Source organism: Lampris incognitus, chromosome 3 (genome assembly GCF_029633865.1).
Source record: "Lampris incognitus isolate fLamInc1 chromosome 3, fLamInc1.hap2, whole genome shotgun sequence".
Lineage (NCBI taxonomy): Eukaryota > Metazoa > Chordata > Actinopteri > Lampriformes > Lampridae > Lampris > Lampris incognitus.
The window spans coordinates 20,737,716-20,757,646 of NC_079213.1; the positions used below are offsets into that span (position 1 = coordinate 20,737,716).

General features: G+C 45.0%; 1 long non-coding RNA gene across 1 annotated transcript; it reads left to right on the plus strand.

The window, feature by feature from the left end:
• Positions 1–3,404: 3,404 nt before the first annotated feature.
• Positions 3,405–18,736, plus strand: LOC130109055 (uncharacterized). Its single transcript, XR_008809968.1, has 3 exons — positions 3,405–3,510; positions 18,307–18,422; positions 18,660–18,736. It is a non-coding gene; the product is annotated as an uncharacterized LOC130109055 (long non-coding RNA).
• Positions 18,737–19,931: the final 1,195 nt, after the last annotated feature.

Genomic DNA, 19,931 nt, shown 5'->3' on the forward strand with positions numbered 1-19,931 from the left:
TGTGTGTGTGTGTGTGTGTGTGTGTGTGTGTCTGTGTTTAAACCTTAGACATGTATGTGGAGTGTGCGTTGTTGAATCGCCTTTTTCTTTTGTAAGCAAACAGCCTTCTATCTGGCTGCCCTCTCCGCAAACAGGTGTGTGTGTGTGTGTGTGTGTGTGTGTGTGTGTGTGTGTGTGTGTGTGTTAACCGCTATCTTCATCTCTGTCCATTCAATAAGAGTTTAGACTTGAGGAGGCGCAAGAGAGGGGGAGAGAGAGAGAAATTAATGCGTGAAAACAGCCACACACACAAGACAAACAGAAAACGGAGGCCAAGAGTGACATCAGGAACTTCAAGTAGATCTACTTCTCATCCTCTCTCTTTTATTGTCTTTCAGTCTCTCACTATGTACTCACATCCAACTTTTCCCACAGCATGTACTTGCCCCCCTCCCCACCCTCTTTCTCTCTCCCTCCTCCCAGGTTATGGGGTGTGGGGAATCAAGGCACCTCCCATTTGGATTTGCAGCCACACAGAGTGGCCTGTGTGTGTGTGTGTGGGTGTGTGTATGGGGGCGGGGGGGTCCGTTTAATGCCAGCAGGCCACACTGAGCCTGTTGTCAAAACCTGAGGTTGTCAGGGGGGGGCAGGGGAGTTGGAAGGGTGGAGATGAGCACAGGGGAGAAAGGGGGAGAAAAGAAGGGGTTGAAGATAAGCGGAAGCCGGGTGGTGGTGGTGGTGGTGGTGGTGGGAGGAGTATTGAATTTATTGAATGATGGCCCCTTGAGATGTAGCATCTCATTTTCAAGGGACTCCTGTAGACACAAATATATAATATAAAACACATACAAACAAAAAGCAGCATTACATAACAAACATACACTGCAAATACACATGTACAGACAACGCGCTCCTGCCCTCCCACCCAGCAACACTGTACTCGGCTTCTCCTGGATCGCCACCCTGCCGTGGTGGAGAAGCTTACGTGTACCAGTGATCCCAAGATTTATGCCGTCCAGGGCGTGGCTCCTGGTAGGGTCACCCAAGGTGGACAGGTCAAAGGGGAGGTTCCAGATGAAGCGCGATCCAACAAAGACCTCAACGGCGGAAGATGTCTCCAGGTCACAACAGCAGTGAAGGCCGCAACAGAACGCGGTCCTTAATCATCTTGGTTCTCCATGCCATTGGACTCTGGCCACCCCCTGCCAAGGACCGTGTGGTGGCTGCAGGTGCATCAGCCACTCCCGCATAAAAAGCTGTCACGCGCAGGCGTCCTCCCATTACGTGGCTCCGGGATTGGCGTCTACGCCGACGAGGACCCAGAAGGACCCAGAGGGAGGACGGTCATACTCAACCCCGAGTAACCGCCGACGATGATGATGAGTTTACTCAGAAGATGCTGAGGGCAAGAATAGCTTCAGGAGAGGTAAAAGGGGTGAGGAAGAGGAGGGGCAGGTGCTGAAGCCAGAGAGAACGGGTGAGAGAGAGTTCTCTGGGATGAGTCGAGTCCATGTAGGAGAAAGGTTGACGTGGGATAGATGGAGCGAGTGGGATAAAGAGAAGGTGTTTATGTGTGTGTGTGTTTGTGTTCGTGTTTTTACGTGGCAGAAGTCACATCTGTTCCTACTTATGTCTCTCTCTCTCCCTCTATCTCTCTCTATCTCGCTCTCTCTTTATCTGTCTTTCTGTTTTGTAAATGGTAGCAACCTGTCAGCCAGCAGGGACCATGTGTGGGGGGGGGGGGGGGAGCAAGGCAGGGGTTGAGCTGCGGTCCTGCCAGCTCAGCGGGAGATGAAGAGAGAGGCCAGGCTGTGCATCAGCAGTCGAATCCAATTCTGCCGCAACTCCAGTAGCGACTGCAACTACTCATCCAAGGTGTCAAAACCCAGACCCGGTTCAAACACGACTCATTTCATTCAATCCAGCCTCTGATTATCTCATTCCTTTTATTTTGCCGCATGTTGTAACTTGTTCAAAGTGTTTCACAAATATGGGTCAGGTCAGATCAGATGAGACACTGACCCTCCTTTCTAGGGGGATTGGGTCAGTGCAGGGGGTGGTGTAGCAGATAAGTTAAGACAGATGGGAAAGTGCTATCAACGCCCCGCTCATTCGCAGCGTCCCACACAAATGTTAAATTTGGACATTTCAGCCTTCGAAACTGTTGTTTCTTTTTCTCCCAGAAAGCTCTCTCTCTCTCCTCGGTGCTGCTTGTCTGAAGCATGAAGCAGTCTTTTGTTACGTAACCTGCGCTGGTAGTACTCCATCTGGGAGTCCTCTGCTGGCGCGTTCCAACATGTGCGAGAGCGTGTCGGTGTGTGGGCGAGGCCAAGATGGAAAAAGTCGAGTAAGCAAGCGTGTGTGCATCTGTGTGTGTGTGCACATGTGTGCATGTGCGTGTGTGCATGCATACACGTGCACGTGAATGTGAGTGATAAAAAACATGTTTGTTCAGTTATGTGTTTGTGTGTTTATGTTTGCAGTGAGCCAATCTTGTTGAATGTTGGGTTAAATCCAATTCCAGCACTATCGATTGAAATTATTAAAAATCAAAATCAGCTATTAATAGGGAAAATCTCTTTTTTCTGCAAATGAGCGATGAGCTCCCCACTGTACAAGATGAATTTCTTATTAAATTTTCAAAACTAACTTCCCTCATCCCACATTCCGCTGAATGAAAATGAACTAAAAGCATTCCTGCTGCCAGTGTGTGTGTGTGTGTGTGTGTGTGTGTGTGTGTGTGTGTGTGTGTGTGTGTGTGTGTGTGGTAGCGGGAGCAGGCTGGTGAGTGGGCTGCACAGTGCTGGCCATTCTCTCTGTGATCGGAGATTCGACGCCAGCCATTCACTGCCATCGCCACGGAGGCCCAGAAACAGGAAGTAGGCCAAGCCTTCGCTGCTACTGCGTTGGCCCTGGGAAACCAAATCTGCCTCCAGCCTTGTTTAAACCTGCCAGATCAAGCTGTGTTGTCATTTGGTCACACAGCCAGACACACACAAACACACACACACACACACACACACACACACACACACACACACACACACACACACACACTCCATTTACATTTACACTGAACATGATTACTGGTTGGACTCGTGGGGGCTCCAAACCACTCCTGCACACTATTCCCATTCTATTCTCTCCTGTTTTACTCTATTCTAATCCACTGATTGGTCAAAAGTAAAGGCGGACTTCTTCTCTATTCTGTTTTGTTAGCGCACCACCTCTCCTCTGACTGGACGGCCAGGCCAGACTACCACGACACCCCTTAACAACACAAGACAGGAGGCGGTGAGATGGGAGGGGAGAGGAAAGAAATGAGAGACAGACAGAGACAGAGAGAAAGAAAATGATAAAGAACAAGGTAGAGTTGGCAACGGGGGGGGGGGGGCAAGAAGAGGTGGAGAGGGGAGAACATTGCCTGGATGGATGGAGGGATGTGGGCCAGGAGAAGGAAAGGAGAAGAGGGCTGTAGCATGTAGCTGGAGAGATGAGGAAGCCCCTACCCACAACCCCCATCCCATACAGGTATGTGTGTGCATGCACACATGCATGCATGCATGCATGCATGTGTGCATTTTACCTGCTGTCTCTGCAAACATGCAGAGGTCTGCTTTATTCCAGCACTAAGGAAATGACTGTATGAGTGACCCATCTCACTGCACAAATGATAAGCAAAGAACCTAAAAAAAAACCCCAAAGCAAAACAAAGCAAACAAGTCTTTTTATTTGCAGTGTTTAGTTTGACACAAACATAGATCCTCCTGAGGCATGTTCCAGCAAGAAGGAACACCTAATGGGAAATCATGTTTTGGTTTACATAACTGCGGAGCGCATCAATATCTTTTAGAGCCCGGTCGTAAAAACAAAAGGGTTTTGGTCCTGAGGCAAAAAAGCTCAAGCACCAACCTGTGACAGTAAAATTACGAAAGGCTGACGAGAGGAAAATGCTCCGTCATATGAGTCTTCTAAACAGCTGTCTCCAACTTTTGAATAGTTCCTTTGTTCACACGTTTCTTGCAATTAACTCAATACACATGTAAACCATTGTGGGCGGGGATGACGGGACGCCCCTCGCATCAGATTCACCCCCTGGTGGTCATTAGGTGTCAGAGCCGTCAATCAATCAGTCACTGACTGACAATGCATAACAATAGTTTTCTGTTCATAACATGTAATAAAAGGGTCAATCCAGGCAAACAATTTAACGCCTTGTTTTGAAGGTGCAGAGTAAACACACTATAGCAATCACAGAAAGTTGAATCAGTTCATCGGGACACAATGCTCAGTAGAAGTTGTGTCTCGATGAACTTATTCAACTTTTTGTGATTTCGTTACCTGGATTATTGAGCATGCATAAAGACACACTAAAGCAATGATCTTTAAATCATTCAACATTTAGGCATGGGACTGACGCCTCTATTGGGAACAACTTACTGGCTTGCTTAAGGCTTGCCTACTTTTATGGGATGTGGTTGTTTTAGGAATTGAAAATTTGACCTTAGTTATGGGATGGTCCAACCTACCACCAAGCCACCCTGCCATCCGAAAAGAAATGATAATGATAAAATTGATAATTAACTCAACTCAATGTTTAGAGTGTAACATTAAAATCAATCTGAACTGACTATTGTGTGTCCAGTTATTAGTGGACACACAACATTGTCATCAAGATGGCGCCGGGGATGGCAGCCTCAGTACAGCACTCTCTAGTACATTTTTTTTTTATTCTCTGTGTCTGGTTATTCAAAACCGATTACTTTCACTAGAGAAGAACTGCCTAATGGAGTTATCTGGAGTTAACTGGCTAACTATCTGTAGAAAATCTATCTGGACCAAAAAGGTGAGCTCGCAGATACAAGCGGCTGAAATGAGTTTCCTCCATAGGGTGTCTGGGCTCGGCCTTAGAGATAGGGTGAGGAGCTCGAACATCCGGAGGGAGCTCGGAGTAGAGCCACTGCTCCTTTGCGTCAAAAGGAGCCAGTTGAGGTGGTTCGGGCATCTGATTAGAATGCCTCCCGGCACCTTCCTTTGGAGGTTTTCTGGGCACATCCAACTGGGAGGAGACCCTGGGATTGACCAAGCACTCGCTGGGGGGACTACATGTCCAGTCTGGCCTGGGAACATCTTGGGATCCCCCAGGAGGAGCTGGAGGGCGCTGCTGGGGAGAGGGACGTCTGGAGTGCCCTACTAAGCTTGCTGCCACCGTGACCCGACCCCGAAGAAGCGGCTGATGGAGATGAGATGAGATGAGATGAGCTTTTCATCAGTTTTCACAAACCCGGTAAAATTTTGGGGGATCTTAGTTGGAGGAACAGCAGCTCTCTGAGACATGGATGTGACGCAGATGGGGGAAGTGTGTCGGTGCACTGGTGAGGTGTCGACAGCGGGGACTTCGCTCTGCACTCCCAGCGATTCACCTGGCGAAGGTCTGCTCCATGCCCAACAAAACTGACGAGCTGCTTCTCCTCAACGGGACAGACAAGGACTTTGCACGTTCTGCTGCCCTTTGTTCCACTGGAACCTGGCTCAGCGAAACCATCCCCGACAGCGGATTACATCTGCCGGACTTCCACCTATACCAAGCAGATTGCGTTACGGTGCTACCAGAGAAAGTGAAGGGCAGAGGAATTTGCTTCTACATAAACGAAGGTTGCTGTACAGATGTCACAGTGTTAAGTAAATACTGCAGCCCGAATTTGGAGTCATTGTTCATAAATTACAAGCCATTTTATTCACCGTGGGAGTTTTCATCCTTCATCCTGGTCGGTGTTTACATCCCACCCCAGGCCAGTGTGAATGGCGCCATTTCAGCCAACAACCCTGTGTCAGTGTGGAGGGGCCTACAAGACATCAACTATAGAAGACCATCCATGTTGAGGCAAACAAAGACCTGGCTGACGACCTCCATTGCAGGTTTGAGAGAGACAAATTCACCACCCCCCACCCACTCCAGCCCAACAACAATGGCCCCCATTAAAACTCAGGCAATTCCCTACTCTCTCCCCAGATACTCAAGCTATACTCAAGATACATGTAGAGTTTGGGAGCCAGCTTTTCCAAAGACAGAAGAGCAGGAAAGCACCGGGTCCAGACGGTGTCTCCCCATCCTATCTTAAAGCCTGTGCTGACCAACTGTCTCCAATCGTCACACAGATCCTCAACAGATCCCTGGAGCTGTGTGAATTCCCCTCCTGTTTCAAATGCTCCACCATCATCCTGGTACCCAAGAAACCCTCCATCAAACGACTGAATGACTACAGGTCTGTCGCTCTGACGCCTGTGGTCATGAAGACTTTCAAACGTAGGGGCCCAATCACAATTTTCCTGTGTGGTACTTTAATAAGAAGTGTCAAATCTCAACAGGTCTCCCACATTTTAGCTACTTTTTATCATGTGACTAACGCAAAGTTGCAGCCGGTGGGGGGGGGGTGTAGTAGTGTAGTAGGATGTAGTAGGCCGTTGGCCCCAGCAACCCCTCACGGCTAATATATGTCCCAAATGCTGAGCTGACAGACAGGGAAGAGGCAGTAGCCCAGCTGACCCAGCACACTCTTCTCTCCCCCTCTGTCTCTGTCTCATCCTTTATCCCCCCCCCCCTGCTCTCTGTTTGACTGTGTGACTGCAGACTCATCAGGACAGCCGCCTTCAATTCAATATGCCGCCCCCCCACGCCACCCCACCTGGAAATCTGACCCTCCGCATTGGCATTTTAAAAATATTTTCGCTCAACTTTTCCTGAATGTTAAAAAATTATTCAGAAGCATCAAATTGCTGAGTTTGAGTCCACCCCTCCCCCCCAACTTGAACGATTTCCTTATTAAAGTACACAAATCTTCAAAAGGAATAAGACAAAAAAAAAAGATCCTGGAACTGTTTTGAAGTCTTCATTCGACCGAAATGGGTGTCTGTAAAAGATATATCACTGGTGAGGTGTCAAAGTTATGGTTTACATTCTGAAGCCGCTGATCTGAATCCCAGATGACTTTTTCAGTGACCAAAAGTAGCTTTGTTCATTACATAACCACGGAGGAGGAGATCAGCATCGCTAAGCCGTGTGATCTCCTCGGCCGAGCCCTCCTGTGATCCCCGCCGCTCTCCCATGCAGGGTTCAGGTCCAGAGAAAACAAAGCCATATGAACTGATAAGGACCAGGAAATTAGATTCACAGAGAATGACACAGATGCAAGGGCCTGTTTCATATCCACTCCATTACGATAGAGTAAATGAGTTATTGATTCCTATTGTTGTTGTTGTTGTTGTTGTTGTGATAGGCCATTGTTAGGTTTTAACGCGACTATACATCTTTGAACTTTCATACCAGGCTTACGTCCTCTCTTGTAATGAATGCATTTACCAAAAAATAATATGCGGTGAGAAAGTTTTGAGGTCCCGATACACTGCCATGCATTAGGAGGGTATGTTGCTGTAAAGTTTTCCAGAAGAGATTGGCTATTACAACACTGGAACAATGAAGGTAGTGTTGTTGATGTAACAGCAACAGCGTTTGGCAAAATGCAACGTACCCTAAAACGTCGTAACTTTTAAGAGGTAATCTATGGTGAGTTTTGTAAGTTGCAAAACACTCATTGACAAGTGATCAAGTCCTTGGTGGTGCAACGAACAACAGAATGCCAGTTCCTCACAGGATCTCACATCCCATCCGCGTCTTTTACCATTAATGTGTGACATTGTTGATATTAGACTAGTAATTATATGTTATTTTCTTTCACCAGTCTTTACCGGAGGATATATCGTGTGGAGAACTTCCCATTTTGGCTCCAGTACATTTCAAAGCAACGCCCTACTTTTTTCCCAAATCACATTTACAAAAAACATTTGTTACAAGTTAACACTGTAGCAAAGTTATGATATCATATTTAATCGTAGTGATATCTGCTGTAATGGATGTTATATTTATATTAGCGGTATGTTACCATTCTCCCAAGACAATATATATATACACACGTATATATATATACATATATATACTTAGCACAAAAAGTAAGGAAATTTGTGTTTGGTAGATTATTTCTTTGTTGTAACAATGCTTCTTGGCAATAAATCTTATACTGTTGGAAAGCCTGTTTATTTCCCTCTTAAATGGTGCCACATTTGTAAGGAACATGGATTTGTGGGATCAGCAGCAGAGTTGAGTATGTGGGTTGCACCCATGAAAAATTTGTCAAATCTTCTCTGCCAATGCCAAACAGCTTATTTTGCTGTTGCTACTGACTCTTGTTTTGAGCTTCTGGTACCCCAGGTGCTGACAATCAGGTGCCTGATATAAGATTTATTGCCAAGAAGCATTGTTACAACAAAGAAATAATCTACTAAACACAAATTTCCTTACTTTTTGTGCTAAGTTTATATATATACACTACCGTTCAAAAGTTTGGGATCACCCAAACAATTTTGTGTTTTCCATGAAAAGTCACACTTATTCACCACCATATGTTGTGAAATGAATAGAAAATAGAGTCAAGACATTGACAAGGTTAGAAATAATGATCTGTATTTGAAATAAGATTTTTTTTACATCAAACTTTGCTTTCGTCAAAGAATCCTCCATTTGCAGCAATTACAGCATTGCAGACCTTTGGCATTCTAGCTGTTAATTTGTTGAGGTAATCTGGAGAAATTGCACCCCACGCTTCCAGAAGCAGCTCCCACAAGTTGGATTGGTTGGATGGGCACTTCTTGCGTACCATACGGTCAAGCTGCTCCCACAACAGCTCAATGGGGTTCAGATCTGGTGACTGCGCTGGCCACTCCATTACCGATAGAATACCAGCTGCCTGCTTCTGCTCTAAATAGTTCTTGCACAATTTGGAGGTGTGTTTAGGGTCATTGTCCTGTTGTAGGATGAAATTGGCTCCAATCAAGCGCTGTCCACTGGGTATGGCATGGCGTTGCAAAATGGAGTGATAGCCTTCCTTATTCAGAATCCCTTTTACCCTGTACAAATCTCCCACCTTACCAGCACCAAAGCAACCCCAGACCATCACATTACCTCCACCATGCTTAACAGATGGCGTCAGGCATTCTTCCAGCATCTTTTCATTTGTTCTGCGTCTCACAAACGTTCTTCTTTGTGATCCAAACACCTCAAACTTGGATTCATCCGTCCACAACACTTTTTTCCAGTCTTCCTCTGTCCAATGTCTGTGTTCTTTTGCCCATCTTAATCTTTTTCTTTTATTGGTCAGTCTCAGATATGGCTTTTTCTTTGCCACTCTGCCCTGAAGCCCAGAATCCCGCAGCCACCTCTTCACTGTAGATGTTGACACTGGTGTTTTGCGGGTACTATCTAATGAAGATGCCAGTTGGGGACCTGTGAGGCGTCTGTTTCTCAAACTAGAGACTCTAATGTACTTATCTTCTTGCTCAGTTGTGCAACGCGGCCTCCCACTTCTTTTTCTACTCTGGTTAGAGCCTGTTTGTGCTGTCCTCTGAAGGGAGTAGTACACACCGGTGTAGGAAATCTTCAATTTCTTAGCAATTTCTCGCATGGAATAGCCTTCATTTCTAAGAACAAGAATAGACTGTCGAGTTTCAGATGAAAGTTCTCTTTTTCTGGCCATTTTGAGCATTTAATTGACCCCACAAATGTGATGCTCCAGAAACTCAATCTGCTCAAAGGAAGGTCAGTTTTGTAGCTTCTGTAACGAGCTAAACTGTTTTCGGATGTGTGAACATGATTGCACAAGGGTTTTCTAATCATCAATTAGCCTTCTGAGCCAATGAGCAAACACATTGTACCATTAGAACACTGGAGTGATAGTTGCTTGAAATGGGCCTCTATACACCTATGTAGATATTGCACCAAAAACCAGACATTTGCAGCTAGAATAGTCATTTACCACATTAGCAATGTATAGAGTGTATTTCTTTAAAGTTAAGACTAGTTTAAAGTTATCTTCATTGAACAGTACAGCGCTTTTCCTTCAAAAATATGGACATTTCAATGTGATCCCAAACTTTTGAACGGTAGTGTATATACATATATATATATAGTAAATGGACTGCATTTATATAGTGCTTTTCTAGCGTACCGACCAATTTACAATATATACCTCACATTCACCCATTCACATACACATTCATACACTAATGGAGGAGGCTGCCATGCAAGGGACCAACCTGCTCATCAGGAGCAGTTAGGAGTTCAGCGTCTTGCTCAAGGACTCTTCGGCACGCTCTCTGGAGGAACCAGGGATCAAAGCAGTGACTTTCCAATTACTAGATGACCCGCTCTAGTACCTCCTCAGCCATGCCGCCCCTGCACTTATAACCATATTATAGTAACATTAGTTACATTTTTATTCAGTATTAAATATTTTATTAACATGGAACTTTGAACAGAGGTCTTTTACCAAACACTACTGTAGACCTTATAACAGTGGTTTCAAACTTTTGGGTGCTGACCCATAGTTTGAGTCAATGAGTCAACTGGGTCAGTGTAAACAATGCAATGGTTTCAATTTATTCCAAAATATCACGTTTTAATGTTGACATGCCTTGTCTGTTCCCTTTGATCATTAGTGGGCCATGACTAAAGACTGAAAAGAAAAATACAGCACCGATGAACAATATAGAAATGATTGTTAATCATTTCACTTTTCAACAGGTAATGAGAATTTATTGCTTATTTTACTGCGCTAAATATTTGGTAGATCCCATGCCTAAAGATTTCCCACAGGTGCATCGCAGCATGTAAATGATTGGGAAGCCTGCCTTATAGCACTGTGTACTTATAGATAAGTTAATAAGTCTTGTATTTCCTCTGCTATTAGATGCTAATGTAACCTGCACGACAGGGGAATGGGCCTATGCTTGCGCAGGGACAGTTTACAGTCTAATGTCTAAGTTCAGTGGAGATTGGTGTAGGTTTTTTTCTGGACCAGATTCTAGTACTCACCCCAAAGACAACACACACACTCGTGGGTATAGTTTACAATAAAAAAAACAATTTATTTCAACAGTTCAAAGTAAAGTTATTTCAATAGCAATACTAAATTAGATGTGTTATACATATATATATATATATTTTACTCTATTATACTTTTTAAAAGTTCTTCCTAATATTCTATTTATTGTCTATATCTATCTATATTCTATTTTATACCCTTCTAATACATTACTTATGCAGCCATATTCTACACTAACAATTTAAAGAAAATAATCCAAAATAAAGTATGAGTGCACTCAAAGAAAATAATAAAGAAAAGAAAAGAAAAGGGAGAATGATTCAGTCTTCCAATCTGTGCAAGGTGCAATGTCCAGATCCTACCACAATCACAGGGGCAAGTTAATGTTGAGGCGATGATGATGAATCTAAATCCAGGGCGATGATGGGGGCAATCCAAAGGGGGTATCCAAGGGTTCCAAAAGGGTGTAGCAAGGGGGGTTGTTCGGGGTACTAAAAAACCAGTCTGCACAAAATTGTACAGATTCCTTATTAATTGCAATCTCTATCAAACAATTACAAACAAAATAAAAATACCCAAATCTAGAGTCAATTCTCAGAATTAAATCATTTCCTACATATAACTAATATGCGGCTGAATGACAACAGCCTATTGCTGTAAGAACAGTTAAAAACAATGTCATCGCAGCCAGGCTGCGGCACTATCAACGTGAATTCACGTCTAGCTGGCTGCTATGGGTTCCATGCATGCCATGTAGCCCGAGTTGGCTCGGTGGCTAGTGGCAACTGGAGCTTACAGTTTTTTTTAACAACAAGCATATTATTATATTAAAATGTCTAACATTCCTACATCAAATAAACCCTATGGACCGGGTGTCCTGCCTGGTTTTAAAGCTCTGAATCATATGGGAACTGCTAAGGATCATAGATATACGTTTTAGCTGGGTTAGCTTAGCTTAGCAACCAATGGAAAATTGTCAGTCTTTAGATTTCAAGATTTTAAACTCTTATCTCACCAGGATTCCAGCAGCGTACAAAACACAAGAGAAAAGAGTCTTCCTTCAATGGGAGATCATCTGTCTTTGGATAAAATCAAGATATCCTACGTAAATGGCTATGATTACATGGAACACAGAAAGCTGTTTACTTTTTAGCTTTGGCTAGCGGCTCACCAAGGAAGCTTCGTGGGAGGGTTTTTTTTTCTCATAGTTCAAATGTCCTGTAGCTCAAATATCCGTAGTTCAACTATCAATAATTCAAGTATCCATAGTCAAAGTTGTCCGTATTTCTAAATATCCGTATTTCTCTTCTCTATTGTTGACGGTTGTTTGTATGGTTTAAACTCTGTAGCTCGTGTGCCTCCTAGAGGCTACTCGTGGAACTTACACACGTCACAGGGTACATGTAATCATGTGGGTTACACTAAGATTCAAGTGATTAGCAACTAGATATAAATTTTTTCTCCCCCATTGTACTTGGCAAATTACCCCACTCTTCCGAGCCACCCTGGTTGCTGCTCCACCCCCTCTACCAATCCAGGGAGGGCTGCAGCCTCCTGCAATACATGTGGAGTTGCCAGCCGCTTCTTTTCACCTGACAGTGAGGTGTTTCGCCAGGGGGACGTAGCACATGGGAGGATCACACTATTCCCCCCAGTTCCCCCTCCCCCCTGAACAGGCACCCCGACTGACCAGAGGAGGCGCTAGTGTAGCGACCAGGACACTCACCCACATCCAGCTTCCCACCCGCAGATACGGCCAATTGTGTCTGTAGGGCTGCCCGACCAAGCCGGAGGTAACACGGGGATTCGAATCGGCGATCCCCGTATTGGTAGGCAACAGAATCAAGTGCTACGCCACCCGGACACCCCAATTAGATATAGCTATTAAGTTTGGTGTCACACCACTGGACATTAGAGACATACAAGTCTGCTGGGAAGGTATGTAGGTGAAGATGCCGTACTCAAGGACATCTGAGGAGTGATATTGTCTGTGCAGCAGATTGAACTCGCAAACATTTCCACAGCTAGACTACCTTTTGAACCTCAAGGTACTCCTTTGGGCCTAACCCAAACACCATCCCATGACATGTTAGTTGCACTTCAGACATTCTACTGATGCGCTAAACCAGATGACTAATGGTAAGTTGAAAGAAAAGGCTAAATATTGTTTACATGGTCGGCTGTGACGGGATAATGGGCCACTGACAGACATACAGACGTACTTACAATAACTCACTGGACACAAACCTCTGACATTTCACCCTGCCCGGCCCCGTGAATCCTGCATTCTCCGCCTTCCCCTTCCCCATCCCCAACACACAGCCACCTTGTTCCCTCTCCTCTGTGTTTGTTTACACCCTCCAGTGTCAACAGCATCCCGGCGCCATGGCAACACACTGCTCCACGCCAGAGCGCACTGTCTCCCGTTTCCACCAGGCTTTTACAACTGGTTTCAGGGAAAGCGTTTGGAGAATGTTTCACACTTTGAAGTCGTAGCCAACAGTGGGAGAGCGAGGTAGCTCTGATGTGGAGAGCCGGCTCATGTATTATATTACTGCAGGTGTTAAAATAAGCAAGCAATACTAACTGCTGCCCACTCATTGCCGGAACAAGAGAAAAATCTAAGTTTGTATCCCCAGTACGAACGAGGTCATCACCTACACCAGGTTTTCCAGAGTACCCCACCCACCCACCCACGACCTAAATGTATTACCTTTAGCCTCGTTTAGTTTCGTGATAACGTATGAGCTAATCTGAGCAAGAAGGGGTTCAACTGGTCACGGGCCTGCGATGCATTCGAGGTTTAAGCTCTCAAGTTTAGCCAAAGGTTCCTTGCACCTCTTTAACCCAGGACTCACTCTGGCATTCAGGGTCACGAAACTTACAAATAGGCTTGTGAGAAGTCCTTAAAATCAAAGCCACAACCAGTCGCAGTACATATTTTAAGACACAATGGTTTAAGGCTAGTCCAAGCTGTCACTGTTTGCTCTCTGTTTGTAACAACCAGAGCTGTTAAAGTTCATTTTGGTTAGGTTATAGTGTGACTTTGAAGGTTGTATTCAGAGAAGAGAAACCCGACACTTAAAAGGGTCACTGGTTCAAGTCTTGTCCTGTTGCATTGACCTTGAACAATACAGTTCCTTTACCGCCTCCATCAGAATACAAGTGTCAGTTTATAAAGTCCTGCAGGAGTTGGGTTATAATGCTGTATTATACTGACTCTGTGCTACACAGGTTCACATCCCATGACATCGCTACAGCAATGGAGATCCTTAATGTTAACAAATGCTGCTTTTCCTGCAGGCTGGACCAACAAGCCCCAATGTGCATCTAACAACAGCCATATGTCCTTCCTGCAGCAAGACACAGATGCTAGCTGTGCTACAAGAACAGCAAAGTGTCTCACAAAGAGCTGCCAAAACACAATATAAACCAAAAACACACAACAAAATGAACATTGCACGGTTTAATAAACCAGACTGACAGGGTAGAATGAGTGAGGATCTGTGCGCCCCTTTCTGCACCCACTAGCCTGTCTCTCTTCACTGTAATGTCTGAAAAACAAATTAAATATTTGAGGAAGAAGGGCTGCAGCGCCTCCTTTGAAAAGGAAAAAAAAAGAAAAAAAGGAGAAGAAGAAGGAGAAATTCTGGAGATCAAAGTCGCCCTGTCTGTCTCCTTTCATTCCTGATGGGTGTGAGAGATCAGAGGCCAGACGAAACAGTCACACTGGAGAGCTACACAAACACACACACACACACACACACACACACACACACACACACACACACACACACACACACACACACACACACACACACACACACACACACACACACACACACACACACACACGTGCAGGTCCAGACTTGAAGTCCATACGGGATAAGGGTGTATAAGCACGTGCACGGTCACACACTGCCTCCCTCTCTCTCTCTCTCTCACACACACACACACACACACACACACACACACACACACACACACACACACACACACACAGGGTGGGAGATCAAAGAGCAGTAGGGTAACATCAACCCATTCTGCCCATTTGCAGAATCTCTGTGTAGATGTACAATAGAGAGAGCGCCAGCCAGCGCCACTCCCTTCCACTACCTAAGCCACCACCAGCCCCACCCACCCACCAAACCCGGCTCCTCTTCCCCTCTTGAGAGAAATGCCTTTGACTCATGTCTGCGGCTCACAACCTTATTCAGGCTACCTGGAGTACTATAACGGTACTATATAGTACTATGCATGCTCAATAAACCAGCTAAGGAAATCCCAGGAAGTTGAATCAGTTCATCTGGACTCAAAGTTGCACTAGTGTTTTGAGTAGTATATTGAGTCCGTGCACTGTTTCAAGTAAGGCCTTGCAGAAGTCTGTACAGCCTGAATGAAGCCCAGTATCTAAACCCTGGCCTAACCACCACAGTTGATGGATGGCTTTGCAGAATGAAGTCGGCATCCGGTTCAGGTTACTTACATTACCACATGACCAGGCTGATGCCAATTGTTTTGGTGCAGCTGTATATTGGCATGATATTGGATCCAAATTCTAATCTTAAGAAATATGTTTAAAAACGGTAAAAACCATAAAATACAACCTGGCAAACTCTCTGGATGTGGCCAAGATATTTATGCATACTATGATCCTTTCCCATATGTTCTATTGCATTACATGTTGTGGGCAGGCTGGAGAAACAGCCATAAAACCACTGGAGACTCTGAATAAAAAGTCAATGTAGCATCATCACTCCAGGATCATGAAGAAACACAACTGACTGGGCTTTGACAATTTTAGGTTGTAGTCAAATTTGTGCCTTGTTTATAACATTTTAAATAGTTTGGCCCCTCCTCCATCATGCGACTATGTATTTTCATTCAGTGAATGCTATAAAATTCTCAAGAATATCCTCTATAAGAGATTATACTGTATCATTTCACCACACTACATTTGTGCAGTCAGCATTCTCTGTGAAAGCCACAACTCTGTGGAACTAAACAGCAGGCTAACTAGTCCGCTGAGCTAACTACTCCACTGAGCTAACTAGCCTGATGAACTAACTAGTCTGCTGAGCTAACTAGTCCGCTGAGCTAACTAGCCTGCTGAACTAACTAGTCCACTGAGCTAACTAGCCTGCTGAACTAACTAGTCTGCTGAACTAACTAGTCTGCTGAGCTAACTAGTCCACTGAGCTAACTAGCCTGCTGAACTAGATAGTCCGCTGAGCTAACTAGCCTGCTGAGCTAACTAGCCTGCTGAACTAACTAGTCTGCTGAGCTAACTAGTCCGCTGAGCTAACTAGCCTGCTGAGCTAACTAGTCTGCTGAGTCACGATGGAAGCCACAAGTAATGTTGCTAGTGAGGGGGACATGCCCTTTTCAAGATTACCTTTTAATGATAAGTTGGAGTTAAACAGCAGAGGCAGATCTAAAATCTGATGGGCTGACATGCCAACTGATTTTATTCTGGCCGCTGCTGCCACTAAAGTTTACTTGGGAAAATGGTCGTTATGCTGAATTATCAGTCGATCTGTAAATTTACCAACTTAGCCGTCATTATGCACATTTACCGTAATGTATATATTTAATATGCTGTTGTGCCAATCAAATAATATTAACGGAATTGCTTGCTTGTGGTGTTGGGTTCCCAAAATGACATGCTCGCTGTTCACTGTCCATGGTTCTGAAGTGTCTGTCACTAATGACTGCGCTGTCATGATGTACATGAAATTTTGTTGGTTTTGTGTGGTAGGAGAGGTTGGCTGTGTGTTTTGCACCCCGGACTGTTGTCACCATATTCTGCTTAAGTGCACACACAGCTTGCATGATGGTGTGATGATTTGTAGGAGGATTTGCATTTTGTTTTAGAAACTAGCTGTTTTTTTTCTTCTTCTATTTTTTGAACCGCTTATCCTGCTCTCAGGGTCACGCGGATGCTGGAGCCTATCCCAGCAGTCATTGGGTGGCAGGCAGGGAGACACCCTGGACAGGCTGCCAGACTATCACACAGGGCTAACATACACACACCCACCCACACAAATTCATACCTAGGTACGGCCGATTCACCTGACCTACATGTCTTTGGACTGTGGGAGGAAACCGGAGCCCCCGGAGGAAACCCACGCAGACACGGGGAGAACATGCAAACTCCACACAGGATGACCCAGGATGACCCCAAAGGTTGGACTACCCTGGGGCGCGAACTCAGGACCTTCTTACTGTAAGGCGACTACACTAACCACTGCACCACCGTACCGCCCTAGCTGTTTTTGTTTGTTTTTTGTTGTGGTGGCACGGTGGCCCAGTGGTTAGCACTGTTGCTTCAGAGCAAGAAAAGTCCTAGGTTCGAGCCCCAGGCCATCTCAAGTCCTTCCTGTGTGGAGTTTGCATGTTCTCCCTGTGTCTGCATGGGTTTCCTCCGGGTGCTCCGGCTTCCTCCCACCATCAAAAAGACACGCATGTTAGGGTTAATACTCCTTCCTGTCTGTGCCCCTGACCAAGACAATGTGAAGAAGAACTGGAGTTGGTCCCCGGGTGCTGCAGCTGCCCACTGCTGCTACACAATAAGATGGGTTATATGCAGAAGACAAATTTCATTGTAACCATACAATGACAAAATAAAGTTGCTTTCTTATTCTCTCTTCTTTTGGTGATAACTCTCACTCCCTCTGTGCTGTTTGCTTGTTGCATTGCTAAGGCTGGACTAGCATCTTAATTTTCATTTCAGAGCTGGAATTGTCACAGGTAAGTTTTGCAGTACTATAGGAGAGGACACAGGAAGTTAGGCTGGTAGCTTGCTTTTTCCCCCCGAAAAGGGACAGGTGGTCAGAGGGCGGAGGTTTAAGAGCCACGGTTTGTTACTGAGTGCAAATGAATAGAGAACACTACTGACAAATAGTTATCAGCTATACTTTCTAATACAGCAGCCTTTGTTGGTTGGTCCGTCACGCCCAATATCTCTGATGAAACTCGAGGCATTACTTCTCGCTGCAGCTTCCAAAACAACGACTGGTTCAATATGGCGCCCCCTGCAGGCCAAAAAGATCCCAAACTATTAAACAAGCACAACTTGAGCACCATTTTAGCTAGAGCAATGAATTTAGTAGAAAAATACACTTCCTCCCATCTGGACATTATTGCCTCTCGGAGCATTAATCTCTGCCCTTTTATATTTCCTGCAAATTATTTATGGTGTTATTATGGTATTATTACCACTAAGCTTTGCCCACTTATGTTTTCTGCTAATTAATGTAATGATTTTTGCACCTTCTCCTGCCAGTATGTCAATATCCACGGGGTGAACGCGTCTGAAATGTGGTCCCATTACTTCAGAGGGGACTCGTACACTGTATGTAATGAAAAACTGAAGTAGGGCATTTTGTCATAGTGCTCTCCACAGGACAGCCGAGTGAAATGCCGCCCGGTTCCTCTCACATCTGAACAAGCACAACTCCACTTCCCTTGCAGCTAGACTCAAACCAAGGCTAAAGAAATCTGATCTGTGTATGTATCTCTACAAGCTGAACGTTTGTGTCCCTCGTGATCAGGTTAAGAATTTGGGGAAATGATAGGTTTGCATTGGGGGGGGGGGGAGTCAGATAAGAGGGACAGGTTATATCGCCAGCTTTAAGTGCTGCAGATTAAGCCAGGGGGAGTCATTGCATTATCTGTTGGGAGACACCAAGATTACTGTTGATTTATCTGTCCATCCATTTTCCGAACCGCTTTTCCTGCTCCCAGGGTCGCGGGGATGCTGAAGCCTATCCCAGCAGTCATTGGGCGGAAGGCGGGGAGACATCCTGGACAGGCCGCCAGGCTATCACACAGGGCCAACATACACAGGGCCAACATACACACACACACACACACAAACACACACACACACCCACACAAACACATTCATACCTAGGCACAATTTAGTACAGCCGATTCACCTGACCTACATGTCTTTGGACTGTGGGAGGAAACCGGAGCCCCCGGAGGAAACTCACGTAGACACAGGGAGAACATGCAAACTCCACACAGGATGAACCGGGACAACCCTGCCCCCAAGGCTGGACTACCCCGGGGCTCGCACCCAGGACCTTCTTGCTGTGAGGCAACCGCACTAACCACTGTGCCACCGTGCCTGTTGATTTATTGTTTGTTGCAAATGGATTTGGATTCGTCAAACATCAATGTAATTATCAGTGTCTCCAAATGTGTCAATTAAAGAAAAAAAAGACAACCTTTAGGTTTCTAGCTTGAAGGAAATCCCCATTTAATCCTTTAAAATAATATAATCAAACATCAGGTTAATGGGAATGCTACCATGTGACTCACTGACTCGAGGTGCAGGGATTCTGGCTAAACCTCTCTGCTAAATGAATTACAAAAAAAAATGAGACAGGCCTTTTTTCCTTCTTAAATTTCTACCACAAAGACCCAGAGGGCAGTCACACGGTTTAATAAATAATTAAAAGTGTTTAGATCGGTTCAATAATCTCAGCCTCGGGTACAATCTCGTTTCAGTACATTAAACGACAACACTGATGCCATTTAATTTGCTGTTATGGCATTTTTCTTCCCTTTTCCCGCCGTTTTAGGCCCACCTTGGCCATGCCACATACGCTGATGAGACTCGGCAGCTAAATAATTCAATTTCACATTATGTTTCCATTTGGTTTTGAAGTCTCATAAAACCTCAACACAATATCCTGCAGATGGACATGTCCATCAGCCTGGAGCAGTCCTGGACATGTTGTGCAGCGCCGCTTCATTTCGGTGTAAAAAAAACTCAACGGTCCTTTGCACAGCATTCGGCAGCAAATTTGCAAACATGAAGAGAAACTTTTAAGTCACGCTGCACTTGTTAAAAACGATAATTTTGAAAATATATAGGTCAATACGTGCGTTTATGACCTTGTGATGGTGCAGTTCTTAGGACGAGATACCTCCACCCTGAACCGCAACTTGCAGCCAGCTATGGAAGTGCACATCTCTATTGTCTTTACTTTCAGATACAAAGCAGAT